Consider the following 16,047-nt stretch of genomic DNA (forward strand, 5'->3'; position numbering starts at 1 on the left):
CTATTCTGCAACTTATATACTAAGATATAAGTTTACCTACTATTAACACATCATAGGGGAATGAGAGAGGAGTAAAAGAAAATAATTGGTTAATACACAGATGTAATAAAGATAAAATAAATAAATACACAGATAAATTCATATCAAAATTAGGAAAAATGCTCAGAACTGTTATAGTCCTTGTATCTGCAACTGAAAACATGATCATAATTACTATTTATAACTATTTTCTTGCTCCCATTACCTGTCTCATATCCCGTTTGCCTTCAGCAAGCATCTCAGCTGAAAATGATGTGGGTCACTCCACTTGCCTTGTGGAGTGACCCAAACCTTCATTCCTAAAGGATCTGGGCCAGCAGAGGTTCTACTGCTATCAGTAAAAGTATTCTTGGTTGTAGTTCTCCACTGTCATAACACGGAGCATTGGAGTACTAAGTACTAAGAGGCACCCCCAAGGACTCTCCTGCATTCCAGCCACATTCCTCCCTTTTCCCATTGTGTAGCAGCAGCTCAAAATCTGCTTAGTAGCCAGGGTCAATCCTCCCAGGCAGTAGAGTAACCCCTTTCTTTGCATGTTGGTTAACTAGCACAAGGCTCCCCAAATGGCCAAGTGGCAGTCTCAACTTCCAGTTTAATTGAACTCTTGCTGTGTACCCTGGTGGAGACATTCTTCTTTGAGAACGAAGACCTCTTTGGGCTCTGGACCAGGAGAGCCCAAAGTTGCAGGAATGGGAAGCAAAATTTTGCACTAGGGGTAAAAGTAAGAGGATCTACTGCCAGTCCCACTCCTTGATTCCTGGATCATGGATATACATTTAGATTTAGAACATACGCCAAAACCCGGAGAATATTATCCTCGCTACATGAGGTATTGCCACCCAGTTGGTACGATGGATTATTGAGTCTTCAAAAGGCCATTCCAATGAACCTTAAAACATGCTAAGTGAAAGAAGCCAGATACAAAATGCTAAATATTGTATGACTCCATTTATATGAAATATCCAGAACAGGCAAAACCATAGAGACAGAAATCTAATTAGTGCTCGCCAGGGGCTGGGGAGAGGGAGGAATGGGGAGGCTGCTTAATGGGCATGGGGTTTCCTTTTGGAGTACTGAAAAGGTTCTGGAGCTAGATAGAGGTGATGGTTGCACAGCATTGTCAATGTCCTTAATGCCATTGAATCGTACATTTTAAATGGTTAAAATTGTAATTTTATCACAATGAAGAGAAAGGCCATTTGATCATCCTATTAAGCCAGCTACTTCAGGGTAATAGGCAACATAATAAGACCAGTAAATTCTATGAGCAGGAACCCATTGCTTTATTTGCTATAAAATGAGTTTCTTGGTTAGAAGTAACACTGGGTGGAATAGTGTGATGGTGTAAGTCCATGCATGGTGGTTTTGATAGAAGCATTGCAACCGGGGAAGGAAACTCATTTCCAGAATAAGTATGTATTCAGGGAGGAAAAAAAGAGCTGCTTCTTCATAATGGAAGAGGCTTAATGCAATGTACCTGATGGCTAAGTGATACCTCCAGGAAATGGAAGCTTAGTCTTACACTCTGCTGTAGGCAACTTGAGCACTTAAGCAATAGCTGTAGCCAGATTGGCCTTGTTGAATGGAAATCAATCCTGCTAAAGCCACATCTAACCCTCATCCTGCCACCATGGCCATGTTGTTCATGAGTCTGTTGGGCAAGGCCAGGGGTTGATGGAGGAAAAGGCTGACTGACATACACAGAATGTATCATCTCATCCACCTGATTATTATGATCATACTCTAATGAGATTCCTCTTAGGAATCACATGAGACACAAATATATTCACACCCTGCTCATTCAGTCTATCCACATATACACCTTTCCCAGACCTCCTTATCACCAGTTGTCTAATTATGTTCCTTCCAAGTTCCAGACCATACAGCCAAATGGTCAGACACTGCCCGTCAGTATGATCTGCATATCTAGCTATCTCTCTTCAGAAAAAATGAACAACCAGGCGTACTGCTCCAAGTTCTCCCACTGGGACTATTTCTCTTCACTACCTTCAGGACTACTCCCGAAGAGTGGTCATAGTGCTGGAGCTATCCATTTTCTGCACCACAGAATACAGAACTATCTGTAAGACAGTCCCAAATAAAATCTTTTTCTTCTATCACTCAACAGTAGATAGGGGGCTCCCCATGATACCTTAGATGAAAGTTGAGAGGGAGGAGACATTGTAGTAGTAATAGGAATGATGGGCATCTGGGCCACTAGATTATAAAATTGACCTGCACCTCAGAAGACCTGCTTGAGCCTGATCTCATGTATACCACTTCCACTTGATGGAGTGCTGCTAGGCACAACCAACTTTATGGTTTGGTGTATCAGAATACATTTAGTACACTTTGGGTTGCTCAGGTCACAAGGTAATTTGATAGTTCGTGATCAAGCATTTAGTTTCTACTAGGGCCCAGCGGAAGCAAGAAAAATTTCTCAAAAGGGGAACAGTTATGTAGAGAAGGTGACATAGCTTTGTTCCAATATCCTAAAAGGCTGCACTGATTCAATTATAGAAGATCACCAAAGGCTTTATATGGTATCCCTAACCTATCACAGCAGCATATCTGCTGGGTCATATGGCCCAAGTGACAGAGAAGCTTATATGGCAGTATGGATTCCTTACATACTCTTCTCTTGCTCTGAGCTCCACCCAGCCTTTCATTTTTTTTTATTGTCGTAAATATAAATAACATAATTTTTACCATTTTAATCACTTTTAAGTGTAGAAGTCAGTAGCATTAACTACATTCACATTGTGCAGCATAACCACCACCAGAACTTTTCATCATCCCAATATGAAACTGTACTCATTAAACAATAATTCACCATTTCCTCCTGCCCAGCCCCTGGTAACCAGTATTGTACTTTCCATCTCTATGAATTTCACTACTTTAGGTACCTTATATAAGTGGAGTCATACAGTATTTATCTGATTGTATCCACCTTATTTCTCTTAGCACAGTGTCTTCAAGGTTCATCCATGTTGTAGCATATAACAGAATTACATTCTTTTTTCAGACTGAATAATATTCATATATATTCATATATAATATTCATATATCTATATGTAATTTATCCATCTGTCAATGGACATTTGGGTTGTTTCCACCTTTTGGCTACTCTGAATATTACTACTATGAACATGGGCGTATAAATATGTTTGAGTCCCTGCTTTCTATTTTATTTTACTTTATTTTTAAATTTTATTTATTTATTTTTGGCTGCGTTGGGTCTTCGTTGCTGCGCGCAGGCTTTCTCTAGTTGCCGCCAGTGGGGGCTACTCTTTGTTGCGGTGCCTGGGCTTCTCATTGCGGTGGCTTCTCTTGTGGCGGATCACGGGCTCTAGGCACACGGGCTTCAGTAGTTGTGGCTCCCGGACTCTAGAGCACATGCTCAGTAGTTGTGGCACATGGGCTTAGTTGCTCCGTGGCATGTGGGATCTTCCCCAACCAGGGCTTGAACCCGTGTTCTCTGCATTGGCAGGCGGATTCTTAACCACTGAGCCACCAGGGAAGCCCCCTGCTTTCACTTTTAAAACATATATCCAGAAGTGGAGTTGCTGGATAATATGGTAATTCTATATTTAAAATTTTGGGGGAACTTCCATACTGTTTTCCACATCAGCTGTATCATTTTACATCCCCACCAGGGATACACAATTGTTCCAATTTCTCCACATCCTTTCCGACACCTGTAATTTGTTTTTTGATAATAGCCATCCTAGTGGATGTGAAGTGGTATCTCATAGTTTTGGTTGGCATTTCCCTAATGATTAGTGATGTTGAGCATTTTTTCATGTGCTATTTGATCATTTGCATATCTTCTTTGGAGAAAAGTCTATTCAAATCCTTCCTTCATTTTTGAATTGAGTTATTTGTAGTTGTTTTAGTAGTTCTTTATATGTTCCAGATATTAATTCCTTAACAATATGTAATTTGCAATTATTTTCTTCCATTCTTTGGGTGATCTTTTTATTCTCCTGATAGTGTACTTTGATGCTCAAAAGTTTTGAATTTTGATAGAGTCTAATTTATCTATTTTTTCTTTTAATGCTTGTGCTTTTGGTGTCATAGCCAAAAACCATTGCCAAATCCAAAGTCATGAAGCTTTCCTCTATGTTTTCTTCCAAGAGTTTTACAATTTATGTTTAGGTCTTTAATCCATTTGGAGTTAATTTTTGTATATGGTGTATGGTAAGAGTCCAATCACATTCTTTTGTATGTGGATATCTAGTTTACCCAGCACCATTTGTTAAAAGACTGCCCTTTCCCCATTGAATGGTCTCAAGATTCTAATATCCTTTGTGATTTATTTTTTGACCGTTGACATTTAAGGATGTGTCAATTTCCACATATTTCTGAATTTTCCGGGTTTTTTGCTGTTGATTTCTAACTTCATTTCACAAGGGCTGGAGAAGATTCTTTTGTATAATATCAATCCTTTTACATTTATTAAGATTTGTTTTGTAGTCTAGCATTTGATCTATCCTTGAGAATGTTTCATGTGCACTTGAGAAAAATGTATGTTCTACTGCTGTTTGGTGGAGTGTTCTGTGTGTTATGTATGTCTGTTAGGTCCAATTCATCTATATTGTTGTTAAAGCCATCTATTTCCATATTAATCTTCTATCTAGTTGTCTATCCATTATTGAAAATGGGGTATTCCAATGTTCATGCAGCGTTATTTACAAGAGCCAAGACACGGAAGCAACCTAAATGTCCTTTGACAGATGAATGGATAAAGATGTGGCATATATATATACAATGGACTACTACTCAGCCATAAAAAATAATGAAGTAATGCCATTTGCAGCAACATGGATGGACCCAGAGATTATCACATTGAGTGAAGTAAATCAGACAAAGACAAATATTAAATGATATTTATATGTGGAATCTAAAATATGATACAAAGTAACTTATTTACAAAATAGAAATAGACTCACAGACACAGAAAACAAACTTGTGGTTACCAAAGGGGAAAGGAGGGGGCAGGGATAAATTAGGAATTTGGGATTAACAGATATACACTATTAAATATAAAACATTGGGTTGGCCAAAAAGTTCGTTCGGGTTTTTCTGTAACATGAAAAACCCGAACAAAATTTTTGGCCAACCCAATAGATAAACAACAAGGACCTACTGTACAGCACAAGGAACTATAGTCAATATCTTGTAATAAGCTACAATGGAAAAGAATCTGAAAAAGAATCACTTTGCTGTACACGTGAAATGCTGTAAATCAACTATACTTCAATAAAAAAACGATTTTGTCTGATATTGATATAGCCACCCAGCTCTCTTCTGTTTATTATTTGCATAGAATATCTTCTCCTATCCTTTCACTTTCAACCTGTGCGTTCTCTTAGAGGTAAAGTGATTGTCTTGTAGATATCATATAGTTGGATCATGTTTTTTAAAGTCTATTCTGCAAATCTATACCTTTTGTTTGGGAATTTCAATCCACTTACATTTATAGTAATTATTGATAGGAAAGAACTTACTTTGTCATGTTATTTGTTTTCCCTATGTCTTATGGTTCTTTGGACCCCCATTTCCTCTAAAACTGCCTCCCTTTGTGTTTAATTGATTTCTACATAGTGGCATGTTTGGATTCCATTCTCATTAGATGTTTTCTTTGTGGTTACAAGGGGGATTACATATATCATCCTAAAATTGTAACAATTAATTTTGAATTGATACCAACTTAACTGCCATCACTATAAAAACTCCACTCTTGTACAGCTCTCCTCCCACTTTATGTTATTGATGTCACAAGTTTTAGCTTTATGTACTGTGTACCAGTTAACATAAATTAATACTTGTTTTTTTAGGTATTTGTCTTCAAAATCCTGTCGAAAATGGGAAGTGTAGTTACAAACCAAAATTACAATAATACTGTTTTTTATATTTGTCCATGTATTTACCTTTACTGGAGATCTTTATATCTTCATATGGCTTCAAGTTATTGTCTAGTGTCCTTTCACTTCAATTTGAAGGACTGCTTTTAGCGTTTCTTATAGGACAAGTCTAGTGGAATGAACTCCCTCGGCTTTCACTTATCTTGGAACGTTTTAATTCCTCTCTAAATTTTGAAGGACGATATTGCCAAATGTAGAATTTTTGGTTGGCAGTTTTTTTTTCTTTCTTTCAGCACCTTAAACATCATCTTACTGCCTTCTGGACTTCAAGACTTCTTTTGAGAAATTGGTGGATAATCTTAATGAAGATCTCTTGTATTAATATATCAGGAATCACTTTTCTCTTGTTGCTTTCAAAATTTTCTCTTTGTCTTTGTCTTTCAACGGTTTGACTATAATGTGTCTCAGCGTGGGTCTCCTTTATCCTAGTGGAGTCCATTGATCTTGGATTTGTAGATTCAAGTTTCCACAAACTTGAAAAGTTTTCTGCCATTATTTCTTCAAGTAACCTCTCTGCCTCTTTCTCTCTCTTCTACTTCAAGGACTCCTGTAATACAGGTATTGGTCCACTTGATTCCCTTAGTTCCATAATTCCCTCAGACTCTGTTCACTTTTCTTCAACCTTTTCTCTTTCTGCTTCTGAGACTTGATGACTTCAAATATCCTATCTTGAAGTTCGCTGACTCTTTCTTCTGCCTGCTCAAGTCTGCTATGGAACACTTCTGGTTATTTTTTTCAATTCAGTTACTGCATTTTTCAATTTCAGAATTTCTATCGGTTTCATTTTATAATTTCTACCTCTTCATGGATCTTTTCATTTTGTTCATATATCATTTTCCTGATTTCCTTTAGTTGTTTGTCTGTGTTGTCCCTTAGCAACTTGCATGTATTTAAAAACAGTTGTTTTAAAGTCTTTGTTTGTTAAGTATGATGCCTGTGTTTTTTTCAGGGCTGGTTTCTGCCACTTCATTTTCTTCCTTTGAGTGGGTCATGTTTTCCTCTTTCTTTTTATGTCTTGTGATATTTAATTGTTGATCACTGGACATTTAAAAAATAGCCACCGGGGCTTCCCTGGTGGCGCAGTGATTGAGAGTCCGCCTGCCGATGCAAGGGACACGGGTTCGTGCCCCGGTCTGGGAAGATCCCACATGCCGCGGAGCGGCTGGGCCCGTGGGCCCGTGGGCCATGGCTGCTGAGCCTGCGCATCCGGAGCCTGTGCTCCGCAACGCGAGAGGCCACAATAGCGGGAGGCCACAACAGGGAGAGGCTCACGTACCGCAAAAAAATAAAATAAATAAATAAATAAATAAAATAAAAATAAAAAATAGCCACCTATCTCAGACTTTCTCACTAATTACCTGACCCTCGGTTCTAAGCTTTGGGATCAGTCCAAGGAGAAATCATAAGGTCTTTACTGCGCGTGCATCTTGCTTGGGGCTGTGTTTGACGTTTTTGATTTCCCTGTGTATACAGCTGCTTTTAATTGTCTTAATATCCCAAAGTGTCTCTTTTTGGGGCCTCTACCCATAATCTCTTACTCCAAGTATCTGTGGGCCAGTCTCCCTTTAATTTTCCTGAACAGCATCTACTGCTTCTTCCTGCTTGAAACCCAAGTTAGACAAAGCAGAGACCAGTCCTTCAGGCAGCCCCAGGTAGGTTAAAATGTTAAAAATAATATATGCTCCGCTCTCTCTGGCTTATAGTTTTTTTTTTTTTTTTAACGTTGTTTGGCTTTGGGTTTAAGGTAATGTTGGTCTCATAAAATGAGCTGGGAAATAAACCTTACTCTTCTATTTTCTGAAAGATTTTGCATACAAGTGGTATCATTTTTTTTACATAAATATCTGATAGGATTCACCAGTGAAACTATCTGGACCTGGATTTTTCTTTATGGAGGATTTAAAATTATTAATTCAATTTCTCTACTTAATAATGCTTATAAAGTAAGCTCTGTATATTCCCTCCAAATAGTCCCCAAGGTACATCCCCCAAATGTTAGAAGTGGTCGGATTATGGTTTTTCCTTTTCTTTTAAAATGTTTTCTTGATCAAGTCTATTTGCCAAGTTTTCTAAGATAAACATGTCATTTTGTAACAAAAATTAATTTGTTAAAAATATAAACTATGAATAAAAATAAAATGTTTAAAATGCAATGATGAATGTTTAATGAAATAAAAGACAATTGAAGGAAATTTTCACCTGCGGGTTGGTTGCTCTAGACTATTTAGTAGCTCAACACTAATTGACAAGCACCTTTCTTGGTGGTACACTAATGAATAATCAGTCAGAGGACATCTGGCTAAACACAGCAGATTACAAACATGCATCCATCATTGTTCCCTCCCCAAACCCTAACTAAATGACACTGAAGGAAGAAAATAAGGCATAAACCCAGAAAGACAAAGAGAAAAGAAGGGGAAATGAAAACTGACAAGTTTGTCTTCTAGAAATTGAAAGGGAATGGACAAGTTGTACATGTCTCCGCAGAACAGAAAGCTAAAACCTAAGCTTACAAATGGGGAGGTCTATATCCAGCCAATTCCTGCTGCAAAGACCCAGAATAATTGCAGAAATTAGAGGCCCTAGCTGTTTTGGAAGGCAAGGATGTAAGTGGGCTGAAAAAGAGACAGATCAGTTGAAGTTCTTTAAAACAAGTGGTTAGAAGCCCAGATCTCCTCCACAACCTCGTGCTCTCCTTCACCTCAGCAGAAGATTGGATAGATTGAACCAAACAGGCTCTGGACATGGGTTCACCAGGCAGAACTGAGAGTGGGCTTAGAGTACCATATGGAAAGCAGTGGCATAAATGAGAATCTGTCTACTTGTTGACAGCCAAGTTAATATCCTTGAGGCAAGGGGTTGGAAGATTTCTCTTTTAGAAAGTGAACCTATTGAAGGCAAAAGTTTTACAGGTTCTATCAGTTTGGAGTCTTCCAACCAAATAAGTGGGTCCACACATAAATCTAAGGTAAGTCCTACCCATATACATGGAGTTACAAATAGCATTATCAGTGTCTCATTCTTAAATGTGAAAGAACAATCAAGCATTACCAGAATTTGAATAAATATCATAAAATGAGAGACAATAGAAAAAAACAGAAAAACAAACAAGAAGAAACAGAAACAATAGAGAGAATCCTCCCTCCAAAAAAAACCCCCAATAATATCTATTAATAGATAATATCTAAAATTGGGATGTGAGTTAATAATATGGAGCTAAATATTGTTAAGAGCAATTTAAAACAGTGAACCTTCTTGCCTCAGCAGAGCAGGAACTGGTAGAATACTGAGATGGAACAAGACGCTCCTAGGTTTATTATAATATAGTAGAACTATTGAACTCTAAAAACTATGTATTATTTTTCTCATTAAAAAATTAAAATAGGGCTTCCCTGGTGACCCAGTGGTTAAGAATCTGCCTGCTGATGCAGGGGACACGGGTTTGAGCCCTGGTCCGGGAAGATTCCACATGCCGCTAAGCAACTAAGCCCGTGAGCCACAACTACCGAGCCCACGTGCCACAACTTCTAAAGCCCACGTGCCTAGAGCCCGTGCTCTGCAACAAGAGAAGCCACTGCAATGAGAAGCCTGTGCTCTGCAAGGAAGAGTAGCCCCTGCTCACCTCAACTAGAGAAAGCCCGTGCACAGCAACAAAGACCCAATGCAGCCAAATATAAATAAATAAATAAATTTATTTTTAAAAAATTAAAATAATTATAGTGAGTTCAACTGTGTTCCCCAAAAGATATGTTTAAGTCCTAACTTTTGGTACTTATGACCTTATTTGGAAATAGGGTCTTTGCAGATGTAATCAAGTTAAGATAAGGTCACATGGGATTAGGGTGGGCCTGACACCCGACAACTGGTGTCCTTATAAGAAGAGGGGGATTTGGAGGCCCACATAAACACAGGGAAGAAAGCCATGTGAAGACAGAGACTGAGACTGGAGTGTTAAGTCTACAAGCCAAGGAACATCAAGGACTGCCAGCGACCAAGAGAAGCTAAGGAAAGGAATGAAACAAACTCTCTTCTAGAGCCTTCAGAGGGAGCATGGCGTTGCCAACATCTTGCTTTTGGACTTCAAGCCTCCAGAACTATGAGAGAATATGTTTCTGCTTTTCTAAGTCACCCAGTTTATGGTCATTCGTTACGGCAGCCTAAGGAAACTAATACAATCGTGTTACTCAACTTCTGTGTATCTGAATTGGAGCAGGAGAAGTTTGACAGAGGGTCAATTCTTCTAAGTACATTTCCACACTTGAGGTTAAAAAAAAACTAATCAAGTTAGCTGGGTTTTTTTTGTTTGTTTTTTTAGGGCACAGTATAAAACCCATCTGTTCAATTAAGGGACGTGGGAGAACTGGCAAATGTGAAGCACGAATTTTGGTCTCTAGTTATAAATATTTAAGTGTACGCCTGCCTGAGATTTACTTTCTGTTTTTTAAAATACCCTTCTCTCCTGCTATCTCTGGAGAAGAATAGTTATAAAGGATAGGGCCCTCTTCCTTCACACCCTGCACAATAATAATGTAAAATGTTGAACAGAGTGAACATTATTCAAAACAGCAAACTCTTTTTTTTAATTAAAAAAATACTTTTTTAAAATTTTTGGCTGCATTGGGTCTTCATGGCTGTCCATGGGCTTTTCTCTAGTTGCAGTGAGCAGGGGCTACTGTTCGTTGCGGTGCACGGGCTTCTCACTGTGGTGGCTTCTCTCGTTGTGGAGCATAGGCTCTAGGTGTGCAGGCTTCAATAGTTGTGGCACGCGGGCTCAGTAGGTGTGGCTCTAGCGTGCAAGCTCAGTAGTTGTGGTGCACGGGCTTAGTTGCTCTGCAGCATGTGGGATCATCCCAGACCAGGGCTCGAACCTGTGTCCCCTGCATTGGCAGGCGGATTCTTAACCACTGTGCCACCAGGGAAGTCCCCAAAACAGCAAACTCTTTTAAAGTGGACCTGAAAATTGATTACTTAAACATTTTATCCAACTAATAAGTATCTCTGAACTTGTTAACTGTCATTTTTGTATGAAATAGTAACAGATTTAAAGAAACCACTGGTGTTATTTACATTTCCTACACTTTTAATTCCAGTGTCTTGTCTTAGGGTCCAATATCTTCTTAAAAATAATGAGATATTGAAGATCTTAAAGCAGTTGGTTACAGGGTGTTATGGGCTGAATTATGTCAGTTCCTCCCCACCTCTTCACACCCCCCAAAAAAAAGATACATTGAGATCCTAACCCGCAGTATCTCAGAATGTGACCTTATTTGGAAATAAGGTCATTAGAGATATAGTTAGTTAAATTAAGATGAGGTCATAGTGAATTAGGATGGGCCCATAATCCATTATGACGGGTGTTTTCATAAGAAGACAGCCATGTGAAGGTGGAGGCAGAGACTGGACAGAGGCATCTACAAGCCAAGGATCACTGGCTGTCACCAGAGACTAGTAGGGAGACATGGAACAGAGTCTCCCTCAGAGCACTGAGAAGGAGCCAACCCTGCAGACACCTTGATTTTGAACTTCTGGTCTCCAGAACTGTGAGAGAATACATTTCTCTTGTTTTAAGCCACCCAGATTATACAGCATAACATAAAATTTACCATTAGCCACCCAGTTTGTGAAACTTTGAACGGCAGTCCTAGGAAACAAATATTCAGGGCTGGGACTTCCCTGGTGGTCCAGTGGTTAAGAATCCGCCTTCCAGTGCAGGGGACACAGGCTCAATCCCTGGTGGGGGAAACTAAGATCCCACATGCCGCGGGACAACTATGCCCATGTGCTCTACAGCCTGCGTGCTGCAGCTACTGGGCCTGCATGCCACAACTAGAGAGAAGCCCACATGCTGCAACAAAGAGCCTGTGTGCTGCAACTAAGACCTGATGCAGCCAAATAAATAAATAAAGCAAGATGTCCAAAAAAAAAATATTCAGGGCTTTTATCAAAATTATAATACCTGGGGTGAGGGAAAGAGTCCTTTAAAATTTTTTCAATTCCAGTTTTTTCATTCATTTGTTTATTCATTAAATAGTCGTTGAGTGACTACTATGCGTTAAGCCCTCCTCTAGTCACTAGAGATAAAATAAGACTGAGAAAGGTCCCTGTCTGAATGAAGTGAGAACTCTAATGGAGAAGAGTGGTAAACAAATAAACACATAGCATCACGTAACGAGCGAGTTTTAGGTGCTGTGAAGAAATATAAAACAGGGAAGTGTATTAGAAAGTGCTATTTAGAAGTTTATGGAAGGTATCATTGAGAAGATGACATCTGAGTCCTGAATGAAGTAAGGAAGTAAGCTAGGCAAGGATCAGTGGGTACAGAAGAACTTTCTTGATAGAGGGAAACGGTACAAACAGCCGGCACATGAGTAAGGCCGATGTCGAGGGAATACAGTGATTGAGAAGCAGGGAAGGGAGATGAGACCAAATCAATGTAGGCTCGGATAGGCCTGGTTAAGGATTTGGATATTATTCTAAGTGTGATGGGAAGCCACTGGAATGTTTTATTGTTTTGTTTTGTTTAATCAGAGAAGTGACAGTCTCTGATTTATATGTTTTAAAGGTCTCTCTGGGTGCTCTGTAGACAATGGTTTCTTGATAAAAAGTGGAAGCAAGGAGATCAGTTGAACAGCTTTTAAACAACCTGAAAGAGAGATGGTGGTTATTTACAGATAACCACCTGAGCTAACAAACATTATCCCCTTTTCAAGCTAAAAATCACAGAATCATGGGGTTCTTCCACATCCACCGAACTTCGTTTTTTTTGGCCACGCCATGCAGCTTGTGGGATCTTAGTTCCCCAACCAGGAATTGAACATGGGCCCTTGGCAATGAAAGTGCAGAGTCCTAACCACTGGACCACCGGAAAGTCCATCCATGAACTTCTTTAGAGCAGACGCTAGCCAGAGTTTCTGAATAAACCAGTTAACATCCATTTAGAACATCTTATTCCCAGCTCAAAAACAAAATACCTGTAAAGTTGAGGAATAAAAATGAAACTGCTATTGAAAAATCTCAGCATTAATTTTTTTAGGTAAACAACTTATATAATTAAAAATTTACAAGGTATAGCAAAATATTATGTGTATATTAGCAGTATCGAATCAATTTTTAAATGCAACCAAAATAATTCTTCTACTTACAGTATTTAGAAATCTCACATTGTCTAAGAATTAGTATAACATCACAATTCTCAGAGTGAAAGGAGTCAGTATTCAAAATTCAGTTAAGTTTAAAGTAAAATTTGTTCATTTGGAAATAAGTGAATATAATTAGTAATAATGGTCATTAACTCTAGGAAATGAAATGATCCAAGGTCAAAGCTTTAAAAAAATTTTCCCAGGACAAATAACTCAGTTTAAAAATGGGCAACAGGACTTCCCTGGTGGCACAGTGGTTAAGAATCCGCCTGCCAATGCAGGGGACAAGGACTCGAGCCCTGGTCCGGGAAGATCCCACATGCCACGGAGCAACTAAGCCCGTGGGCCACAATTACTGAGCCTGCGCTCTAGAACCCGCGAGCCACAACTACTGAGCCCACGTGCCACAACTACTGAAGTTCGCGCGCCTAGAGCCCATGCTCCGCAACAAGAGAAGCCACCGTAGTGAGAAGCCCGCGTACTGCAACGAAGAGTGGCCCCCGCTCGCCACAACTAGAGGAAGCCTGCGCGCAGCAACCAAGACCCAACACAGCCAAAAACAAATAAATTAAATAAATGAATAAAAATACCTCTGGAACCACAAGAAACAAGTTGCTGTTACTTTAGACAAAGTTCAGTCTCATGAAAGAGATAACTGGAATAAATGTTTTCCTTAATCTGTGTAGAGTTTCAGGGGCTTCCCTGGTGGCGCAGTGGTTGAGAGTCCGCCTGCCGATGCACGGGACGTGGGTTCGTGCCCCAGTCTGGGTGGGGGTCCCGCGTGCCACGGAGCGGCTGGGCCCGTGGGCCGTGGCCGCTGAGCCTGCGCGTCCGGGGCCTGTGCTCCGCGGCGGGAGGGGCCGCAGCGGTGAGGGGCCCGCGTACCGCAAGAGAAAGAAAAAAAACCCAAAAAAAACCCCCCAAAACATGCCAATTGTTCTGGAAAACAAGTGGCCAGAGATGGCAGTGAGGGGAGAGAATGCTCTGGCTTCTGCACAACGCACACGACTTGGAGTCTTTGGAGTTACTGGTATCCTCACTGCCCTCACTCTAGCATGTCTAAACTGCTGCTGACACAAGTGCCCTGCCCTTTTGTCTACACTCTTTGCTCACGCTATTCTCTCTGAATTGAGGACCCGTTCCTTCCCACCCAGGTTCCCCAAGTTCGAATCCCACATATCATCTGATGCAGTTTAAATATCCATCTTCAATGAAGCCTTTCCTGAATTCTCAGCTGGAAGCAATCTCTCTCTTAGGAGGTCCTGTAAGACCATCTGTACTTCTCTCTTTTTTTTTTGAAAGGATTCTATTTATTCTTTTTTTTTTTTTACATCTTTATTGGGGTATAATTGCTTTACAATGGTGTGTTAGTTTCTGCTTTATAACAAAGTGAATCAGTTATACATATACATATGTTCCCATATCTCTTCCCCCTTGCGTCTCCCTCCCTCCCCCCCTCCCTATCCCACCCCTCCAGGCGGTCACTAAGCACCGAGCTGATCTCCCTGTGCTGTGCGGCTGCTTCCCACTAGCTATCCACCTTACGTTTGTTAGTGTGTATATGTCCAAGCCTCTCTCTCGTGTACTTCTCTTAAGGCACTCCCATTTCTGCATGGTATGATTTTATTTATTGTGTGCATAAATGATCTCTCTGGACTTCTAAATATAGATGTTCTCCAAAGATCTCTCCTGGACCCTATTCTCTTGTCAGTCTACACTACTGACAAGAGTGTAGATTCACACACTCAGATACACATAGCCCTCCACCACGGCCATCTCTCCACTGCTCCAACTCTCTCTCTCCTCTATGAATGTGACTCCAAAAGCTCCATTCCCATCTTCAGTCCTATGGTTCTCTCAAGTTTCAGCCCCTTATTTCTGACTGCCTGTGAGATTTCTGCACCAAGCTGCCTCTTTAAACCTTAAACTCACTAACTCTACGGTGGAAATGATCATCTTCCCTGCCCAAATTTCTTTCTCTGTTCTCCTTATGCTAATGACACCACTGCCTTTGGGTGCAAACGACCCAAATGCACCTGTCCAAACCTCTCATGAAGTCCTGCTCACTTTTATGTGACAAAGGGTATTAAGTCACGGAGAACACACTAGAATCGAAGTCGGCAGTTCTGAAACCCACCGTGGTCAGTAACTGATCATGTAGTTTCAGAAGAGTTTTTCATGTATCTAGCCCTCAGTTTCCTCATCTGTAAAATAAGTTTGGAGAGATGATCTCTTTAAGTTCCCCTCCAGCTTTAAGAATTCCCCGAAATCTATAATCAAAATCCAGAGTATGTCCAGCGTCTCTTAGCAAAAACTGTGAGTTCTGGAAATATTCATGATGAGTTTTTCCTTCCATCTTTTTCTTGCTCTTGCCCAAGTATAGCTGCCTCTGCTATGTTATTCCAATCAGATCTTTTGCTTTCCCAGCAAAATCCTGGTTCTTCTCTCTGGAATTCCCTTCCTGACTTACAGCGGTCATCTGCTCAAAAACTATTATCAGAGGACAGTCTCTGCAAGGCTGGATAGGTCAAGTTTGATTATTACATAATGAAGTTACCCATTTACTGCAGTCATTTCTATGTACTCGGTACTTTGTTAAGTGCTTCGTAAATACTATCTCATTTATTTCTCACAACCACCCAATGAAGTAGGTATTTTTACTCACATTTTACAGATGAGAAAACAAGCCTCAAAGAGGGTTAGTGAACTGCCCAAGACCACACAGGGCATTCTCTAACATTTTAAAAATTAGACATAAAACACTCTTAACAATACTGGTTGTCCTTCTAAGCTACGCTGCTTAGAAACACATGTCTGGCTACCACATTGTGACCTTGCAGTGTCCAGTTCTGACCCGAAGATATCCATAAGACCTACATTGCAAGCCAAACTGGTTTCCTTTTTGCTTCAAGGAGAGAGTTGTGGTATTGCTGATAACAGTC

This window comes from Lagenorhynchus albirostris, chromosome 17 (genome assembly GCF_949774975.1).
Source record: "Lagenorhynchus albirostris chromosome 17, mLagAlb1.1, whole genome shotgun sequence".
NCBI classification, from domain to species: domain Eukaryota; kingdom Metazoa; phylum Chordata; class Mammalia; order Artiodactyla; family Delphinidae; genus Lagenorhynchus; species Lagenorhynchus albirostris.